We start from the raw sequence: 17,283 nt of genomic DNA on the forward strand, positions 1-17,283 counted from the left end.
CCCGCCCCTCCTGCCCCTGGGGGGTCAGAGCCAAAATTTATACAAGTTCTGTTCCCCCTTCCCCCAAGGATGTTTGTGGCCAAATTTGGTTACAATCCATGCCAAACTCTGGACAAGTAGCGATTTAAAGGATTTACCTCTATTTCCCCTATTGGGCCCCGCCCCTCCTGCCCCTGGGGGGTCAGAGCCAAAATTTATACAAGTTCTGTTCCCCTTCCCCCAAGGATGTTTGTGGCCAAATTTGGGTACAATCCATTCAGAACTCTAGGACAAGTAGCGATTTAAAGGATTTACCTCTATTTCCCCTATTGGGCCCCGCCCCTCCTGCCCCCGGGGATCAGAGCCAAAATTTATACAAGTTCTGTTCCCCCTTCCCCCAAGGATGTTTGTGGCCAAATTTGGTTACAATTTCATTCAGAACTCTATGACGAGTAGCGATTTAAAGGATTTACCTCTATTTTCCCTATTGGGCCCCGCCCCTCCTGCCCCTAGGGGGCCAGAGCCAAAATTTATACAATTCTGTTCCCCTTCCCCCAAGGATGTTTGTGGCTGATTTGGTTACAATCCATGCCAAACTCTAGGACAAGTAGCGATTTAAAGGATTTACCTCTATTTCCCCTATTGGGCCCCGCCCCTCCTGCCCCCTGGGGGGTCAGAGCCAAAATTTATACAAGTTCTGTTCCCCCTCCCCAAAGGATGTTTGTGGCCAAATTTGGTTACAATCCATGCAAACTCTGGGACAAGTAGCGATTTAAAGGATTTACCTCTATTTCCCCTATTGGGCCCCGCCCCTCCTGCCCTGGGGGGTCAGAGCCAAAATTTATACAAGTTCTGTTCCCCCTCCCCCAAGGATGTTTGTGGCCAAATTTGGTTACAATCCATGCAGAACTCTAGACAAGTAGCGATTTATAGGAAATGTTGACGGACGGACGGACGGACGGACGACGGACGACGGACGACGGACGACGGACACGACCGCGCCATGACATAAGCTCACCGGCCCTTCGGGCCAGGTTGAGCTAAAAATGTGTTCTAGAAATATCACAGATTAAAAATTTTCTTAATGTTTATTTGAATTTAAATAAAAAAGTAACTGCAAATAATAAAAAAAACTCACTCAATTAAAAATATTTGAATTTATATAAAAAATTTATGGTATTATAAATTCTCCTTTTTTTTCTGGGCTAGTAGATATTTAGGCCGGGCTAGTGAAATTTTGGTGTCTACTAGCCCTGGGCTAGTGCTTTGAAATAAATTTTTACACGCCTGATACGTGTATTAATGAAAAGACTAATTACAACCAAGACAACCACAACACTACTGTAATACAATTGTAAATTATCGTGCTTGTTTTGAATTTTGTCTTTATTCCCTTCAAAACAAGAAAACTGAACCTGAAATGGTCTTCTAATGAACAAAACAGATACAATGTATAATTAATTAGCTTTGTCACAACAAAATAAAACGATTGGAATAAGAAATACAGATAAATAAGCTAACGTCACCGTACCACATTTGGTACAAATTTGACATATTTTTTGCGATATTTTTAATATGCATTCCTTGTGATTCAATGTTTGTCAGTTTCTGACAAGGACTGCCTCTGGGGTGTACGTCCACAATAAAAAAAATTATCGTCGTAACTGCAAGCTAAAAATAGACCGGTTTTATTCCTCACTACGTCACTTCCGGTTTTGATACAGCGAGCGGACCCCTTTTGGTACACGGGACGTTTTGCTTTGAGATTCTCGATTTATATAATGAAATTTTAATTTATGCACTTTGATGGAAAGGTATGGTATTCATTCATCATTCTGTGTGACTGTCTTTGATATTTACCGACGATTATTTAAAAAGTACCGCCATTCAAAACACTACCTAATCTGGCGAGTCATTTCCCGTATTTTTCAGTGAAATTGAAAGACGGTTTGGTGTTACAATTGAAATATGAGGAATATCCACTACACTTCTTCATATAAACTGATTTAAAATAGAACATACCTGTTTCAGAATATTCTGCAATCTATAATCCCGGTAAATACCAATTTTCAAAACTTTTTAAAATATGTTATCAAAACGAAACAAGCACCTGCTCATTTGCATATAAAATTTGAAATAACATGCCTAAACAGTCCATATTATAACTAGGCCTATACTATAGATCTATCCAGTATCCATTCTCCAAATGAAGCATTAGAAACAACGCAAATAGAACATAATTATAAGATATGGTATCTGGTTTTATAAGATTTTATTAATTGTACCATGTAGTGTACATTACATATTGTGAAAAAAGAGCTTGTTCAGAACTGTTTGTATGTAAAATGTATATAACCTTATAATGTGCATGTATTTAATTTGATAAGACTTCATTTAGCCCTCAATACACAGCTAATGCATAATAGTACATACTTGCTGAAAATCTTGTTATGCAACTGTATCATGAGGTTGAGAACTTGTTAATAAATGTTATTTATATGAAAAATTAAACAAAATCATAGATAGATACATGTAGGTATATTGGGTAATTAAAAATGTTTTTATGTATTATGTATGTATGATATTTAGAAATAATTTTATAAATTACAATACAAAATGAATTTATACACTCTTCTGTTTTAATTTTTTACAACTCAATTTTGATATAATCTTCCATTTTTTATTTTAAAAGGTTTGCATTACAAAACATTACATATTTAAATTTTCCCATATTAATTTATTAAGAGGATTCAAATACATGTGATTCATGTATAATTATTTTATAGCATATATAGATATTTTTATGGTAAAACAAATACCATTCTATTCAATTACTGGGTATATAAATCACCAATGACTAGATATCCTTCCTTCTGTTAACTTATTATATGTAATTAATTATCTACATGTAAATCATTTTTTACCTGGGAGTTTATCTGTAAAATGGTAAAATTATACAGGGAATGATATATATAAATATATCCTGTCCATTTTTACTGGAAGACCCACAAATAAGAGGTTAAGAAAAGTCCTCATAATGGTCATGTCAATGCAATAATATTGTATTTTTACCTGTACATGGTGCATTTTGTTCCCTATAGAACAAAGATACCCTATAATCAATAGCTCTGTACCTGGTATAATTTTTCATGTCTAATTTTCTATTTTGTTTATGTTGCAGGTATGGAAACCCCCATAATATAAGAAGAATTTCTTGAGGCTACACATACCTTTTCTATATGTAAAAACCAGACAGTATTAAATGCATGGAAACCATAATATTTTTTTTTATTTCCTGAGTTTATCATCTGTTACAAAATTTCTTTTGTTCATTGGAAAACTGCAGCATTCAGCATTTAGCACAATAATTTTGGAACATATTGCCATATGCAAACCTATATGAAGACGTGAATGTCTCAGAAAATGGTTTTACTGTGAAATTAAGTATGATTTTTAAGAAAAAAGATCTAGTTTATAACTGGAATTGCCCTAATTATGCTTGTTAATTTTCAGTAAATACATTACAGCACTCATTAATATATCAATTTGTTCTTTCTTTAAAGTTATAATACTGGGAATCACAATATAGAGTATGCATGGTAATAGTATAGGTACAGGCAATATATACCTGGTACATGTACATTTATACTTGTAGGTACTAGGTAATACATGCAGGTACACTGTATAATTGCATATTAAGTTCATTAGTGGATAAAAATGGATGCAATAGGGCCTAAGGAGGTAGTACAGTTTCATTTAAACACAACAATACTGAACACACAATTACAATTCTTACAATATCTTCTTACAAGTTACAGATGAAAATAAATGATCCACGTTTGTTCAATTCAGGATCACTTGCAATTGGAATATGAATTATCTATACATGTATGTGTATACATGGCCTCACATTGATATTAGTTTTGATGCTATGCACTGACCATATTTTGGTTGGTATATCAATATTGATTCCTAAACACAGTTTTCAGAAATGCAGAATTTGTCATACCTGTTTAAGAATTTTTATATCTATATATTATATTTTATAACATTGCAACTTTAAATCAAGAATACAACTACCTTTTTAATGTAAATAGAAAAGATGGAGAGAGAGAATAAATGAAATATTTGTGAGCAATGTCTTCTATATAATGAAAGATCTAGGATGTACATGTAAGTTGTTATATTTTTTCCATGACTGCATGTGACATTAAATCCCCATGGTGATTCTCAACACTGATCCAGTTTATTGCTGTTTTTGTGTAATGAACTCTATTAACAATGAAATAGTATTTGCCTGCAAATCTGGATTAAGTCATTTTATAATTTTGAGGAACCACTTAAAAAAAATCTACTGAGATACTGCTTACATTAAGTTACATGTATCTGTACTGAGTACATTTGTATGTCATTGTCTTGGGGAAATGTCAATGGTCTGTTGTTTGATTATCTCATTTTATTTAAGACAAAAATTCATATGGTGTACATGTAGGTTATCTTACAATCTTAATGATTAATAGACAGAAAGTAATAATTGACACCAACACATAATACATATCCTTGCTATAAATCCCGGATCTCATTAAACCCCCAACTGAGCACCTGGCCTGGTAGATCGTTTTAGTCAGCAACGTTGAGGCATGCGCATTGGTAGTAAAAACAAAAATGGCGAAGCGGGATTTTTGAATTGCGGTGTTACACTAAGAAAAGTGGCGTATCTGCGCTAATAAAAGAGGTATCGTTATGAAAATGATATCCGAAGAATTTTAGTGATATAGAGATTTATTTAATGCGTTTACTTTAGATGAAAACGGATAACAATGTAGCCATAAAATAGCCGTCGAATGGCTCAACGGCACCCACTGCTAACATTTACGGCCATTTCGCGCCCATTTCGATGTAGGCGTATAGGAATATAATCTAGACGATCGAAGTCAAATTTGAGCTTAAATTGTCATTTTATACTTGTATTTTCATATCACAATAGTATAAAAATAACAAAACACAGTAACTAGGATTTTAGAGGGGAAAACCCTAATTTTGTACCAAAAGGGGTCGTGTACCACGGTGACGTTTACGTCTTCATTGATGTAAATGGAATATCAAAAGACATGAACGGAAATTGTATCGTACTTCAACGGAATTTGTATCATCCTACATTTTTAACTTGACCGGAAATTGTATCATTGAATTTTACATACAGTGAAAATAATCTACAAACCATGATGGGGTACGAAATACATCTAAAAACACACAAAAAGCAATTTTTACTAACTATTACGGGTGACGTTATCAGTAGATGTGTATTACCATAGCTTGACATTAAAATTGTATCTACATCCATGTCTCGCAAGTAAAAAGATGGTTTTTAATCACATATACTTTCTTTTTTCTGCTTCAAAGTGCCAGTGTAAATAACTTTTTTCCTCTGACGGAATTTGTAAGCCAACATTTTGCTCTGACGGAATTGAAATACCGTTGTACTACTCTGACGGAATTGAAAAACCGATGTACCATGATTACCCCCGTGAAATGATTCTCAATCTAATAATAATTACATGATATGAAAGATTGGAAATGTCATGTATATGACATCACAAATTTTGTATAATTACTGGAAACATGTATTTTTATGAATAATTATGTAAAAGTTTCCGCTAACCCCATTTTATCAAATAGAGAACTTTTTTTTCCTCAAAAAAATAAAATAAAAAAGAAATTGCTAACAGTCCACAATATCATCCTGGCCGAACACACTCGATCTCTTACAAATACATACATTTTAGGAAACAAGAAAAGTTAAATAGTGTTTTTACAAGAATATCAAAATAACACTATAGTTTCCATGTATATGGACTGTATGGCACTCAATAAGTTATTATATATTGAGTTATTTTTTCAAACAAAAACAATAATTTTAGCTGAATCATTTTAACATTAACCTTGATTACATACCATGGCATGAAATTGTGAAAATAAGCCAATTACCTCCCCTTACCCATCCCTGGTTAAAATCTTGGTTTGGGCCAACCTAACAACATCGGGCATTACACATACAACCAGAACGATATGGGGCATTACACATAATACATGTGATTTTATCTCCCATCTGTTGCTCCGGTTGGTTTCGGACAAGATTTGGTCAATTTATAGAATATCAAAGGCACATGTCAGACTTAGAAATCTAAATTTATTCATTCAACTGTTAAACATACCTGTACAAAAGTATATATAATTTATCTGCACAACATATGCAATTGCATTATGATATTCAGATAGTATTTCTCCATTTCCTGTGCTTATTCATGCAAATTTATATATCATGAAAATCTGCCAAATATCATGACTTTAAGTTTTGACCCAAAATTGCAGAAAATTGTACACAATACATTTCAAAGAATCCTTCAAGAATATTCAGTCTGTGAAGGAATATGTATCTGTTTTGTATTTTCTATGGATTTTGTCAGCATGGGAAGAGATAAACTCCATATTGCAGGAAATTTAGAGCACCAGCCATCCAATAAACTTACAAACCTGGTGTTATGTGTTTTGTTTATATAAGCTGTTATGCATTACATACATACTGTTTCCTTAAATTAGATAAAATCAAAGATGTGTAATGGAAGGTAGGTATGAATAAGAAGAAGATAAAGAAAAAATCGCAATTTAAATGAGAGGTCAACCACATTTAAATGAGTAGCTATATAGGTCAGCCATACGTGCTTGTATAAATACAAGGCATATACATGCCTTTGTGTTAAAAATACAATGAACAGAAAAGGATGAATGTAGTGAGCATCAAATCGGGTAATGGGTATGTCCAGACCATTGGTCTTTTAATGAGGAACAAGCCCCCTCCACCACCACCACCACTCTCTCAGATAAAAAATATTAATGTGGTTTTATTAGCTCACCTGGCCCAAAGGGCCGGTGAGCTTATGTCATGGCGCGGCGTCCGTCGTCCGTCTGTCCGTCAACATTTCCTTTAAATCGCTACTAGTCATAGAGTTCTGCATGGAATTGTAACCAAATTAGCCAGAAACATCCTTGGGGAAGGGGGAACAGAACTTGTATAAATTTTGGCTCTGACCCCCCAGGGGCAGGGGGCGGGGCCCAATAGGGGATATAGAGGTAAATCCTTTAAATCGCTACTAGTCATAGAGTTCCGAATGGAATGTAACCAAATTTTGGCCACAAACATCCTTGGGGGAAGGGGAAAAGAACTTGTAAAAATTTTGGTTTTGGTCCGTTCGGGGGCAGGAGGGGCGGGGCCCAATAGGGGAAATAGAGGTAAATCCTTTAAATCGCTACTAGTCATAGATTTCTACATGGATTGTAACCAAATTTGGCCAGAAACATCCTTGGGGTAAAGGGAAACAGAACTTGTATAAATTTTGGCTCTGGTCCCTCGGGGGCAGGACGGGGCGGGGCACAATAGGGGAAATAGAGGTAAATCCTTTTAAATCGCTACTACTAGTCATAGAGTTCTAAATGGAATGTTATCAAATTTAGCCACAAACATCCTTGGGGGAAGGGGAACAGAACTTGTATAAATTTTGGCTCTGGTCCCCCCCAGGGCAGGAGGGGCGGGGCCCAATAGGGGAAATAGAGGTAAATCTTTTTAAATCACTACTAGTCATAGAGTTTTACATGAATTGTAACCAAATTTGGCCACAAACATCCTTGGGGAAGGGGAACAGAACTTGTATAAATTTTGGTTAAAATCTTGGTTTGGGCCAACCTGAACAACATCGGGCATTACACATACAACCTGAACGATATGGGGCATTACACATAGTAACCAAATTTTGGCCAACAACATACATGTGATTTATCTCCCATCTGTTGCTCCGGTTGGTTTCGGACAAGATTTGGTCAATTTATAGAATATCAAAGGCACATGTCAGACTTAGAAATCTAAATTTATTCATTCAACTGTTAAACATACCTGTACAAAAGTATATATAATTTATCTGCACAACATATGCAATTGCATTATGATATTCAGATAGTATTTCTCCATTTCCTGTGCTTATTCATGCAAATTTATATCATGAAAATCTGCCAAATATCATGACTTTAAGTTTTGACCCAAAATTGCAGAAAATTGTACACAATACATTTCAAAGAATCCTTCAAGAATATTCAGTCTGTGAAGGAATATGTATCTGTTTGTATTTTTCTATGGATTTTCTCAGCATGGAAGATTATTATCTATTTTAAACTCCATATTGCAGGAAATTTAGAGCACCAGCCATCCAATAAACTTACAAACCTGGTGTTATGTGTTTTGTTATATAAGCTGTTATGCATTACATACATACTGTTTCCTTAAATTAGATAAAATCAAAGATGTGTAATGGAAGGTAGGTATGAATAAGAAGAAGATAAAGAAAAAATCGCAATTTAAATGAGAGGTCAACCACATTTAAATGAGTAGCTATATAGGTCAGCCATACGTGCTTGTATAAATACAAGGCATATACATGCCTTTGTGTTAAAAATACAATGAACAGAAAAGGATGAATGTAGTGAGCATCAATCGGGTAATGGGTATGTCCAGACCATTGGTCTTTTAATGAGGAACAAGCCCCCCTCCACCACCACCACTCTCTCAGATAAAAAATATTAATGTGGTTTTATTAGCTCACCTGGCCCGAAGGGCCGGTGAGCTTATGTCATGGCGCGGCGTCCGTCGTCCATCTGTCTGTCAACATTTCCTTTAAATCGCTACTAGTCATAGAGTTCTGCATGGATTGTAACCAAAATTGGCCAGAAACATCCTTGGGGAAGGGGGAACAGAACTTGTATAAATTTTGGCTCTGACCCCCCAGGGGCAAGAGGGGCGGGGCCCAATAGGGGAAATAGAGATAAATCCTTTAAATCGCTACTAGTCATAGAGTTCCGAATGGAATGTAACCAAATTTGGCCACAAACATCCTTGGGGGAAGGGGAACAGAACTTGTAAAAATTTTGGTTTTGGTCCGTCGGGGGCAGGAGGGGCGGGGCCCAATAGGGGAAATAGAGGTAAATCCTTTAAATCGCTACTAGTCATAGATTTCTACATGGATTGTAACCAAATTTGGCCAGAAACATCCTTGGGGTAAGGGGAACAGAACTTGTATAAATTTTGGCTCTGGTCCCTCGGGGGCAGGACAGGCGGGGCACAATAGGGGAAATAGAGGTAAATCCTTTAAATCACTACTAGTCATAGAGTTCTAAATGGAATGTTATCAAATTTAGCCACAAACATCCTTGGGGGAAGGGGAACAGAACTTGTATAAATTTTGGCTCTGGTCCCCCAGGGGCAGGAGGGGCGGGGCCCAATAGGGAAAATAGAGGTAAATCTTTTAAATCACTACTAGTCATAGAGTTTTACATGAATTGTAACCAAATTTGGCCACAAACATCCTTGGGGGAAGGGGAACAGAACTTGTATAAAGTTTGGCTCTGGTCCCTCGGGGGCAGCAGGGGCGGGGCCCAATAGGGGAAATAGAGGTAAATCCTTTAAATCGCTACTAGTCATAGAGTTCTGAATGGAATGTAACCAAATTTGGCCAGAAACATCCTTGGGGGAAGGGGAACAGAACATGTATAAATTTTGGCTCTGACCCCCCGGGGGCAGGAGGGGCGGGGCCCAATAGGGGAAATAGAGGTAAATCCTTTAAATCGCTATTAGTCATAGAGTTCTACATGGATTGTAACCAAATTTGGCCAGAAACATCCTTGGGGTAAGGGGAACAGAACTTGTATAAATTTTGGCTCTGGTCCCTCGGGGGCAGGACGGGCGGGGCACAATAGGGGAAATAGAGGTAAATCCTTTAAATCGCTACCAGTCATAGAGTTCTGAATGGAATGTTACCAAATTTAGCCACAAACATCCTTGGGGGAAGGGGAACAGAACTTGTATAAATTTTGGCTCTAGTCCCTCGGGGGCAGGAGGGGTGGGGCCCAATAGGGGAAATAGAGGTTAATCCTTTAAATCGCTACTAGTCATAGAGTTCTACATGAATTGTAACCAAATATGGCCACAAACATCCTTGGGAGAAGGGGAACAGAACTTGTATAAATTTTGGCTCTGACCCCTCAGGGGCAGGAGGGGCGGGGCCCAATAGGGGAAATAGCGGTAAATCCTTTAAATCGCTACTTGTCCTAGAGTTCTGCATGAATTGTAACCAAAATTAGCCGCAAACATCCTTGGGGGAAGGGGAACAGAACTTGTATAAATTTTGGCTCTGACTCCCTGGGGGCGGGAGGGGCGGGGCCCTATAGGGGATTTAGAGGTTAATATTAAAATTCCTTCAGAAAAGAAACAATGAACCTGTATTCAGAACATTACTTGGCATTACAAACCAGGTGAGCGATACAGGCCCTCTGGGCCTCTGGTTGTTTCTGTGCACATTTGCACAAAATGAAACTAAAGTAAGTTCGATCACACTTTAGTTTCACTACGGTGACTATAGCTTGTGATCGAACTCGCTCATAATCATGATGTCTGGCAGGGGAGATCATTACAATGTCTGACAGGGGAGATAAGCATGTCTGACAGGGGAGATAACCCCGATTTCTTGCAGTGGGAATACCACTGATGTCTAGGAGCTGCAGCAAGGCTCTAGCACATCATTGTCTCAGTGGCAACTCTCTTGATAGTCTGTATCAACAGATGCTCAATCTAAAATTGATAAAGAGACAAAATTATAAAAATAATTTGATACTTGCATATATATATGAAATAAAAACAATAACGACTGACAAGTGAGCGAAAGCGCTCATTAGTCAGTCATTATTGTTAGCTCACCTGGCCCGAAGGGCCGGTGAGCTTATGTCATGGCGCGGCGTCCGTCGTCCGTCTGTCCGTCAACATTTCCTTTAAATCGCTACTAGTCATAGAGTTCAGCATGGATTTGTAAACCAAATTTGGCCACAAACATCCTTGGGGGAGGGGAAAAAGAACTTGTATAAACTTTGGCTCTGACCCCCCGGGGGCAGGAGCGGAGGGGCCCAATAGGGGAAATAGAGGTAAATCCTATAAACCGCTACTTGTCCTAGAGTTCTGCATGGATTGTAACCAAACTTGGCAACAAACATCCTTGGGGGAGGTGAAACAGAACTTGTATAAATTTTGGCTCTGACCCCCCGGGGGCAGGAGCGGCGGGGCCCCATAGGGAAAATAGAGGTAAATCCTTTAAATCGCTACTTGTCCTAGAGTTCTGCATGGATTGTAACCAAACTTGGCCAGAAACATCCTTGGGGTAAGGGGAACAGAACTTGTATAAATTTTGGCTCTGGTCCCTCGGGGGCAGGACGGGCGGGGCACAATAGGGGAAATAGAGGTAAATCTTTTAAATCACTACTAGTCATAGAGTTTTACATGAATTGTAACCAAATTTGGCCACAAACATCCTTGGAGGAAGGGGAACAGAACTTGTATAAAGTTTGGCTCTGGTCCCTCGGGGGCAGCAGGGGCGGGCCCAATAGGGGAAATAGAGGTAAATCCTTTAAATCGCTACTAGTCATAGAGTTCTGAATGGAATGTAACCAAATTTGGCCACAAACATCCTTGGGGAAGGGGAACAGAACTTGTATAAATTTTGGCTCTGGTCCCTCGGGGGCAGGAGGGGTGGGGCCCAATAGGGGAAATAGAGGTTAATCCTTTAAATTACTACTAGTCATAGAGTTCTACATGAATTGTAACCAAATATGGCCACAAACATCCTTGGGAGAAGGGGAACAGAACATGTATAAATTTTGGCTCTGACCCCTCAGGGGCAGGAGGGGCGGGGCCCAATAGGGGAAATAGCGGTAAATCCTTTAAATCGCTACTTGTCCTAGAGTTCTGCATGAATTGTAACCAAAATTAGCCGCAAACATCCTTGGGGGAAGGGGAACAGAACTTGTATAAATTTTGGCTCTGACTCCCTGGGGGCGGGAGGGGCAGGGCCCTATAGGGGATTTAGAGGTTAATATGAAAATTCCTTCAGAAAAGAAACAATGAACCTGTATTCAGAACATTACTTGGCATTACAAACCAGGTGAGCGATACAGGCCCTCTGGGCCTCTGGTTATAATTTAAAAGTCATGATTAAATGGATCATACATCTAGGATTAGTATTACATGAATATTATTATGTTATCATACCATTTAGTGAGGCGCTATAAACATGGTATAACAAGAGAAGAGACGTGTTGATTTCAATTCTGAAAAATACAGCCCCCCCCCCCCTACCTAACACACACTATTCATGATAGGGTGCACATTTATGTATATTGTATGTACATATACATGTGTGCCAGTATATATATGTACATGATGCAAGTGTACACATGGACTTGCTCATTCCCTAATACCATTTTATCAAAAATAAACTGTTTCCTTAGATAATATCTCTTAATCATTTAGCATTGCTATGCTGCTGAGTAATTTTGAAAATTAACAAAACAGCAAATTACCTCCCTTTACCAAATCCAACTGAAAACTTTTCAATGACATGTAGTTCAATAATTAATGGTATGAAGCTATAGTACAGCTAAATAAAGAATAACAAAGCAGTGAATTTGTCCATGCCCTTTCAAAGCCAGTTTTCAACATTTTAAATAGCAAATCATGATCAATTTTTAGCTCACCTGGCCCGAAGGGCTGATGAGCTTATGTCATGGCGCGGTGTCCGTCGTCCGTCCGTCCGTCAACATTTCCTTTAAATCGCTACTAGTCATAGAGTTCAGCATGGATTGTAACCAAATTTGGCCACAAACATCCTTGGGGGAGGGGAAACAGAACTTGTATAAACTTTGGCTGTGACACCCCCGGGGGCAGGAGCGGAGGGGCCCAATAGGGGAAATAGAGGTAAATCCTATAAACCGCTACTTGTCCTAGAGTTCTGCATGGATTGTAACCAAACTTGGCAACAAACATCCTTGGGGGAGGTGAAACAGAACTTGTATAAATTTTGGCTCTGACCCCCCGGGGGCAGGAGCGGCGGGGCCCCATAGGGAAAATAGAGGTAAATCCTTTAAATCGCTACTTGTCCTAGAGTTCTGCATGGATTGTAACCAAACTTGGCCACAAACATCCTTGCTGGAAGGGGAACAGAACTTGTATAAATTTCGGCTCTGATCCCCCAGGGGCAGGAGGGGTGGGGCCCCATAGGGGAAATAGAGGTAAATCCTTTAAATCGCTACTAGTCATAGAGTTCTGAATGGAATGTAACCAAATTTGGCCACAAACATCCTTTTTGGAAGGGGAACAGATCTTGTGTAAATTTTGGCTCTGGCCCCCCGGGGGCAGGAGCGGCAGGGCCCAATAGGGGAAATAGAGGTAAATCCTATAAATCGCTACTTGTCCTAGAGTTCTGCATGGATTGTAACCAAACTTGGCCACAAACATCCTTGGGGGAGGGGAAACTTGTATAAATTTTGGCTCAGATCCCCGGGGGCAGGAGCGGCGGGGCCCAATAGGGGAAATAGAGGTAATTAAATCCTTTAAATCGCTACTTGTCCTAGAGTTCTACATGGATTGTAACCAAAATTAGCCACAAACGTCCTTTCAGGAAGGGGAACAGAACTTGTATAAATTTTGGCTCTGATCCCCCAGGGGCAGGAGGGGCGGGGCCCCATAGGGGAAATAGAGGTAAATCCTTTAAATCGCTACTTGTCCTAGAGTTCTGCATGGATTGTAACCAAACTTGGCCAGAAACATCCTTGGGGTAAGAGGAACAGAACTTGTATTAATTTTGGCTCTGGTCCCTCGGGGGCAGGACGGGCGGGGCACAATAGTGGAAATAGAGGTTAATCTTTTAAATCACTACTAGTCATAGAGTTTTACATGAATTGTAACCAAATTTGGCCACAAACATCCTTGGGGGAAGGGGAACAGAACTTGTATAAAGTTTGGCTCTGGTCCCTCGGGGGCAGGACGGGCGGGGCACAATAGGGGAAATAGAGGTAAATCCTTTAAATCGCTACCAGTCATAGAGTTCTGAATGGAATGTTACCAAATTTAGCCACAAACATCCTTGGGGGAAGGGGAACAGAACTTGTATAAATTTTGGCTCTGGTCCTTCGGGGGCAGGAGGGGTGGGGCCCAATAGGGGAAATAGAGGTTAATCCTTTAAATTGCTACTAGTCATAGAGTTCTACATGAATTGTAAACAAATATGGCCACAAACATCCTTGGGAGAAGGGGAACAGAACTTGTATAAATTTTGGCTCTGACCCCTCAGGGGCAGGAGGGGCGGGGCCCAATAGGGGAAATAGCGGTAAATCCTTTAAATCGCTAGCTACTTGTCCTAGAGTTCTGCATGAATTGTAACCAAAATTAGCCGCAAACATCCTTGGGGGAAGGGGAACAGAACTTGTATAAATTTTGGCTCTGACTCCCTGGGGGCGGGAGGGGCAGGGCCCTATAGGGGATTTAGAGGTTAATATTAAAATTCCTTCAGAAAAGAAACAATGAACCTCTATTCAGATCATTACTTGGCATTACAAACCAGGTGAGCGATACAGGCCCTCTGGGCCTCTGGTTATAATTTAAAAGTCATGATTAAATGATCATACATCTAGGATTAGTATTACATGAATATTATTATGTTATCATACCATTTAGTGAGGCGCTATAAACATGGTATAACAAGAGAAGAGACGTGTTGATTTCAATTCTGAAAAATACAGCCCCCCCCCCACCTAACACACACTATTCATGATAGGGTGCACATTTATGTATATTGTATGTACATATACATGTGTGCCAGTATATATATGTACATGATGCAAGTGTACACATGGACTTGCTCATTCCCTAATACCATTTTATCAAAAATAAACTGTTTCCTTAGATAATATCTCTTAATCATTTAGCATTGCTATGCTGCTGAGTAATTTTGAAAATTAACAAAACAGCAAATTACCTCCCTTTACCAAATCCAACTGAAAACTTTTCAATGACATGTAGTTCAATAATTAATGGTATGAAGCTATAGTACAGCTAAATAAAGAATAACAAAGCAGTGAATTTGTCCATGCCCTTTCAAAGCCAGTTTTCAACATTTTAAATAGCAAATCATGATCAGTTTTTAGCTCACCTGGCCCGAAGGGCCGATGAGCTTATGTCATGGCGCGGTGTCCGTCGTCCGTCAACATTTCCTTTAAATCGCTACTAGTCATAGAGTTCAGCATGGATTGTAACCAAATTTGGCCACAAACATCCTTGGGGGAGGGGAAACAGAACTTGTATAAACTTTGGCTGTGACAACCCGGGGGCAGGAGCAGAGGGGCCCAATAGGGGAAATAGAGGTAAATCCTATAAACCGCTACTTATCCTAGAGTTCTGCATGGATTGTAACCAAACTTGGCAACAAACATCCTTGGGGGAGGTGAAACAGAACTTGTATAAATTTTGGCTCTGACCCCCCGGGGGCAGGAGCGGCGGGGCCCCATAGGGAAAATAGAGGTAAATCCTTTAAATCGCTACTTGTCCTAGAGTTCTGCATGGATTGTAACCAAACTTGGCCACAAACATCCTTGCTGGAAGGGGAACAGAACTTGTATAAATTTCGGCTCTGATCCCCCAGGGGCAGGAGGGGTGGGGCCCCATAGGGGAAATAGAGGTAAATCCTTTAAATCGCTACTAGTCATAGAGTTCTGAATGGAATGTAACCAAATTTGGCCACAAACATCCTTTTAGGAAGGGGAACAGATCTTGTGTAAATTTTGGCTCTGGCCCCCCGGGGGCAGGAGCGGCAGGGCCCAATAGGGGAAATAGAGGTAAATCCTATAAATCGCTACTTGTCCTAGAGTTCTGCATGGATTGTAACCAAACTTGGCCACAAACATCCTTGGGGGAGGGGAAACTTGTATAAATTTTGGCTCAGATCCCCGGGGGCAGGAGCGGCGGGGCCCAATAGGGGAAATAGAGGTAATTAAATCCTTTAAATCGCTACTTGTCCTAGAGTTCTACATGGATTGTAACCAAAATTAGCCACAAACGTCCTTTCAGGAAGGGGAACAGAACTTGTATAAATTTTGGCTCTGATCCCCCAGGGGCAGGAGGGGCGGGGCCCCATAGGGGAAATAGAGGTAAATCCTTTAAATCGCTACTAGTCATAGAGTTCTGCATGGGATGTAAACAAATTTGGCCACAAACATCCTTTTTGGAAGGGTAACAGATCTTGTGTAAATTTTGGCTCTGGCCCCCTGGGGGCAGGACGGGTGGGGCCCAATAGGGGAAATAGAGGTAAATCCTATAAATCGCTACTTGTCTTAGAGTTTTGCTTGGATTGTGACCAAATTTGGCCATAAACATCCTTGGGGGAAGGGGAACAGAACTTGTATAAATTTTGGCTCTGGCCCCCTGGGGGCAGGATGAGTGGGGCCCAATAGGGGATTCAGAGGTTAATATTAAAATTCCTTCAGAAAAGAAACAATGAACCTGTATTCAGAGCATTACTTGGCATTACAAACCAGGTGAGCGATACAGGCCCTCTGGGCCTCTTGTTGAAAATAAGGTTTAATTGACTTACATGTATATTTGAACCATGCAGTGTCATTTAGGAATGTGTCAGACATAATAATGGAGAAAGCCTAAATGAAAATGGTGTAAAAAAAACATATCTATGTAATAAACACTCTCAAAGAAAATAAAATTTCCTTCAGTAGTTAATTGTGTTTATTGATCATAAACAAATTTGTGTTTAGTGTTGGTTTTTTTTTCATGTGTTTGAGGGGAGAGTGGGTCTGTGTCTGTATACATCACTTTTAGCTCGAAAACTTTTGTTTAACTTAGTAACTGTTTGCCATGTTTGGTTTGGTTTATTTATTTTTACGTCCTATTAACAGCCAGGGTCATATAAGGACGTGCCAGGTTTGTTGGTGGGGGAAAGCCGGAGTACCCGGAGAAAAACCACCGACCAGCGGTCAGTACCTGGCAACTGCCCCACATGGGATTAGAACCCGCATCCCAGAGGTGGAGGGCTTGTGGTAATATGTTGTGGAAATTTACCGAGAACCTGCGAAATACCACCATTATGCAAGGCTGTATTGTGGTCGTTGTATGTAACATTTCCAAAAATCAGAAATACCGTTTTGTTCAGAATTACAAGGACTCTTTATATGTAGAGTCTCAGATTGTTAAAGGGACAATTCACTCAGGATAATTCTTTTACATAACCAAGAAGCAAAATATGGCATAAATGTATTGTTCTACATTTCTTATGAAGCATATAACATAAAATATTGAAAAATTCCACGTCATTGTTTAGTATTTTATTTGATACTGTTGTAATTACAAATCGTTGATCAATACGATTAAGC

The 17,283-nt window shown here is 39.3% G+C and overlaps 1 long non-coding RNA gene across 1 annotated transcript; it reads left to right on the forward strand.

The window, feature by feature from the left end:
• Positions 1-1,194: 1,194 nt before the first annotated feature.
• On the forward strand, positions 1,195-3,270 carry LOC138311641 (uncharacterized). Its single transcript, XR_011206695.1, has 2 exons — positions 1,195-2,034; positions 3,161-3,270. It is a non-coding gene; the product is annotated as an uncharacterized lncRNA (long non-coding RNA).
• Positions 3,271-17,283: the final 14,013 nt, after the last annotated feature.

This window comes from Argopecten irradians, unplaced genomic scaffold, assembly GCF_041381155.1.
Source record: "Argopecten irradians isolate NY unplaced genomic scaffold, Ai_NY scaffold_0076, whole genome shotgun sequence".
Classification (NCBI taxonomy): Eukaryota; Metazoa; Mollusca; class Bivalvia; order Pectinida; family Pectinidae; genus Argopecten; species Argopecten irradians.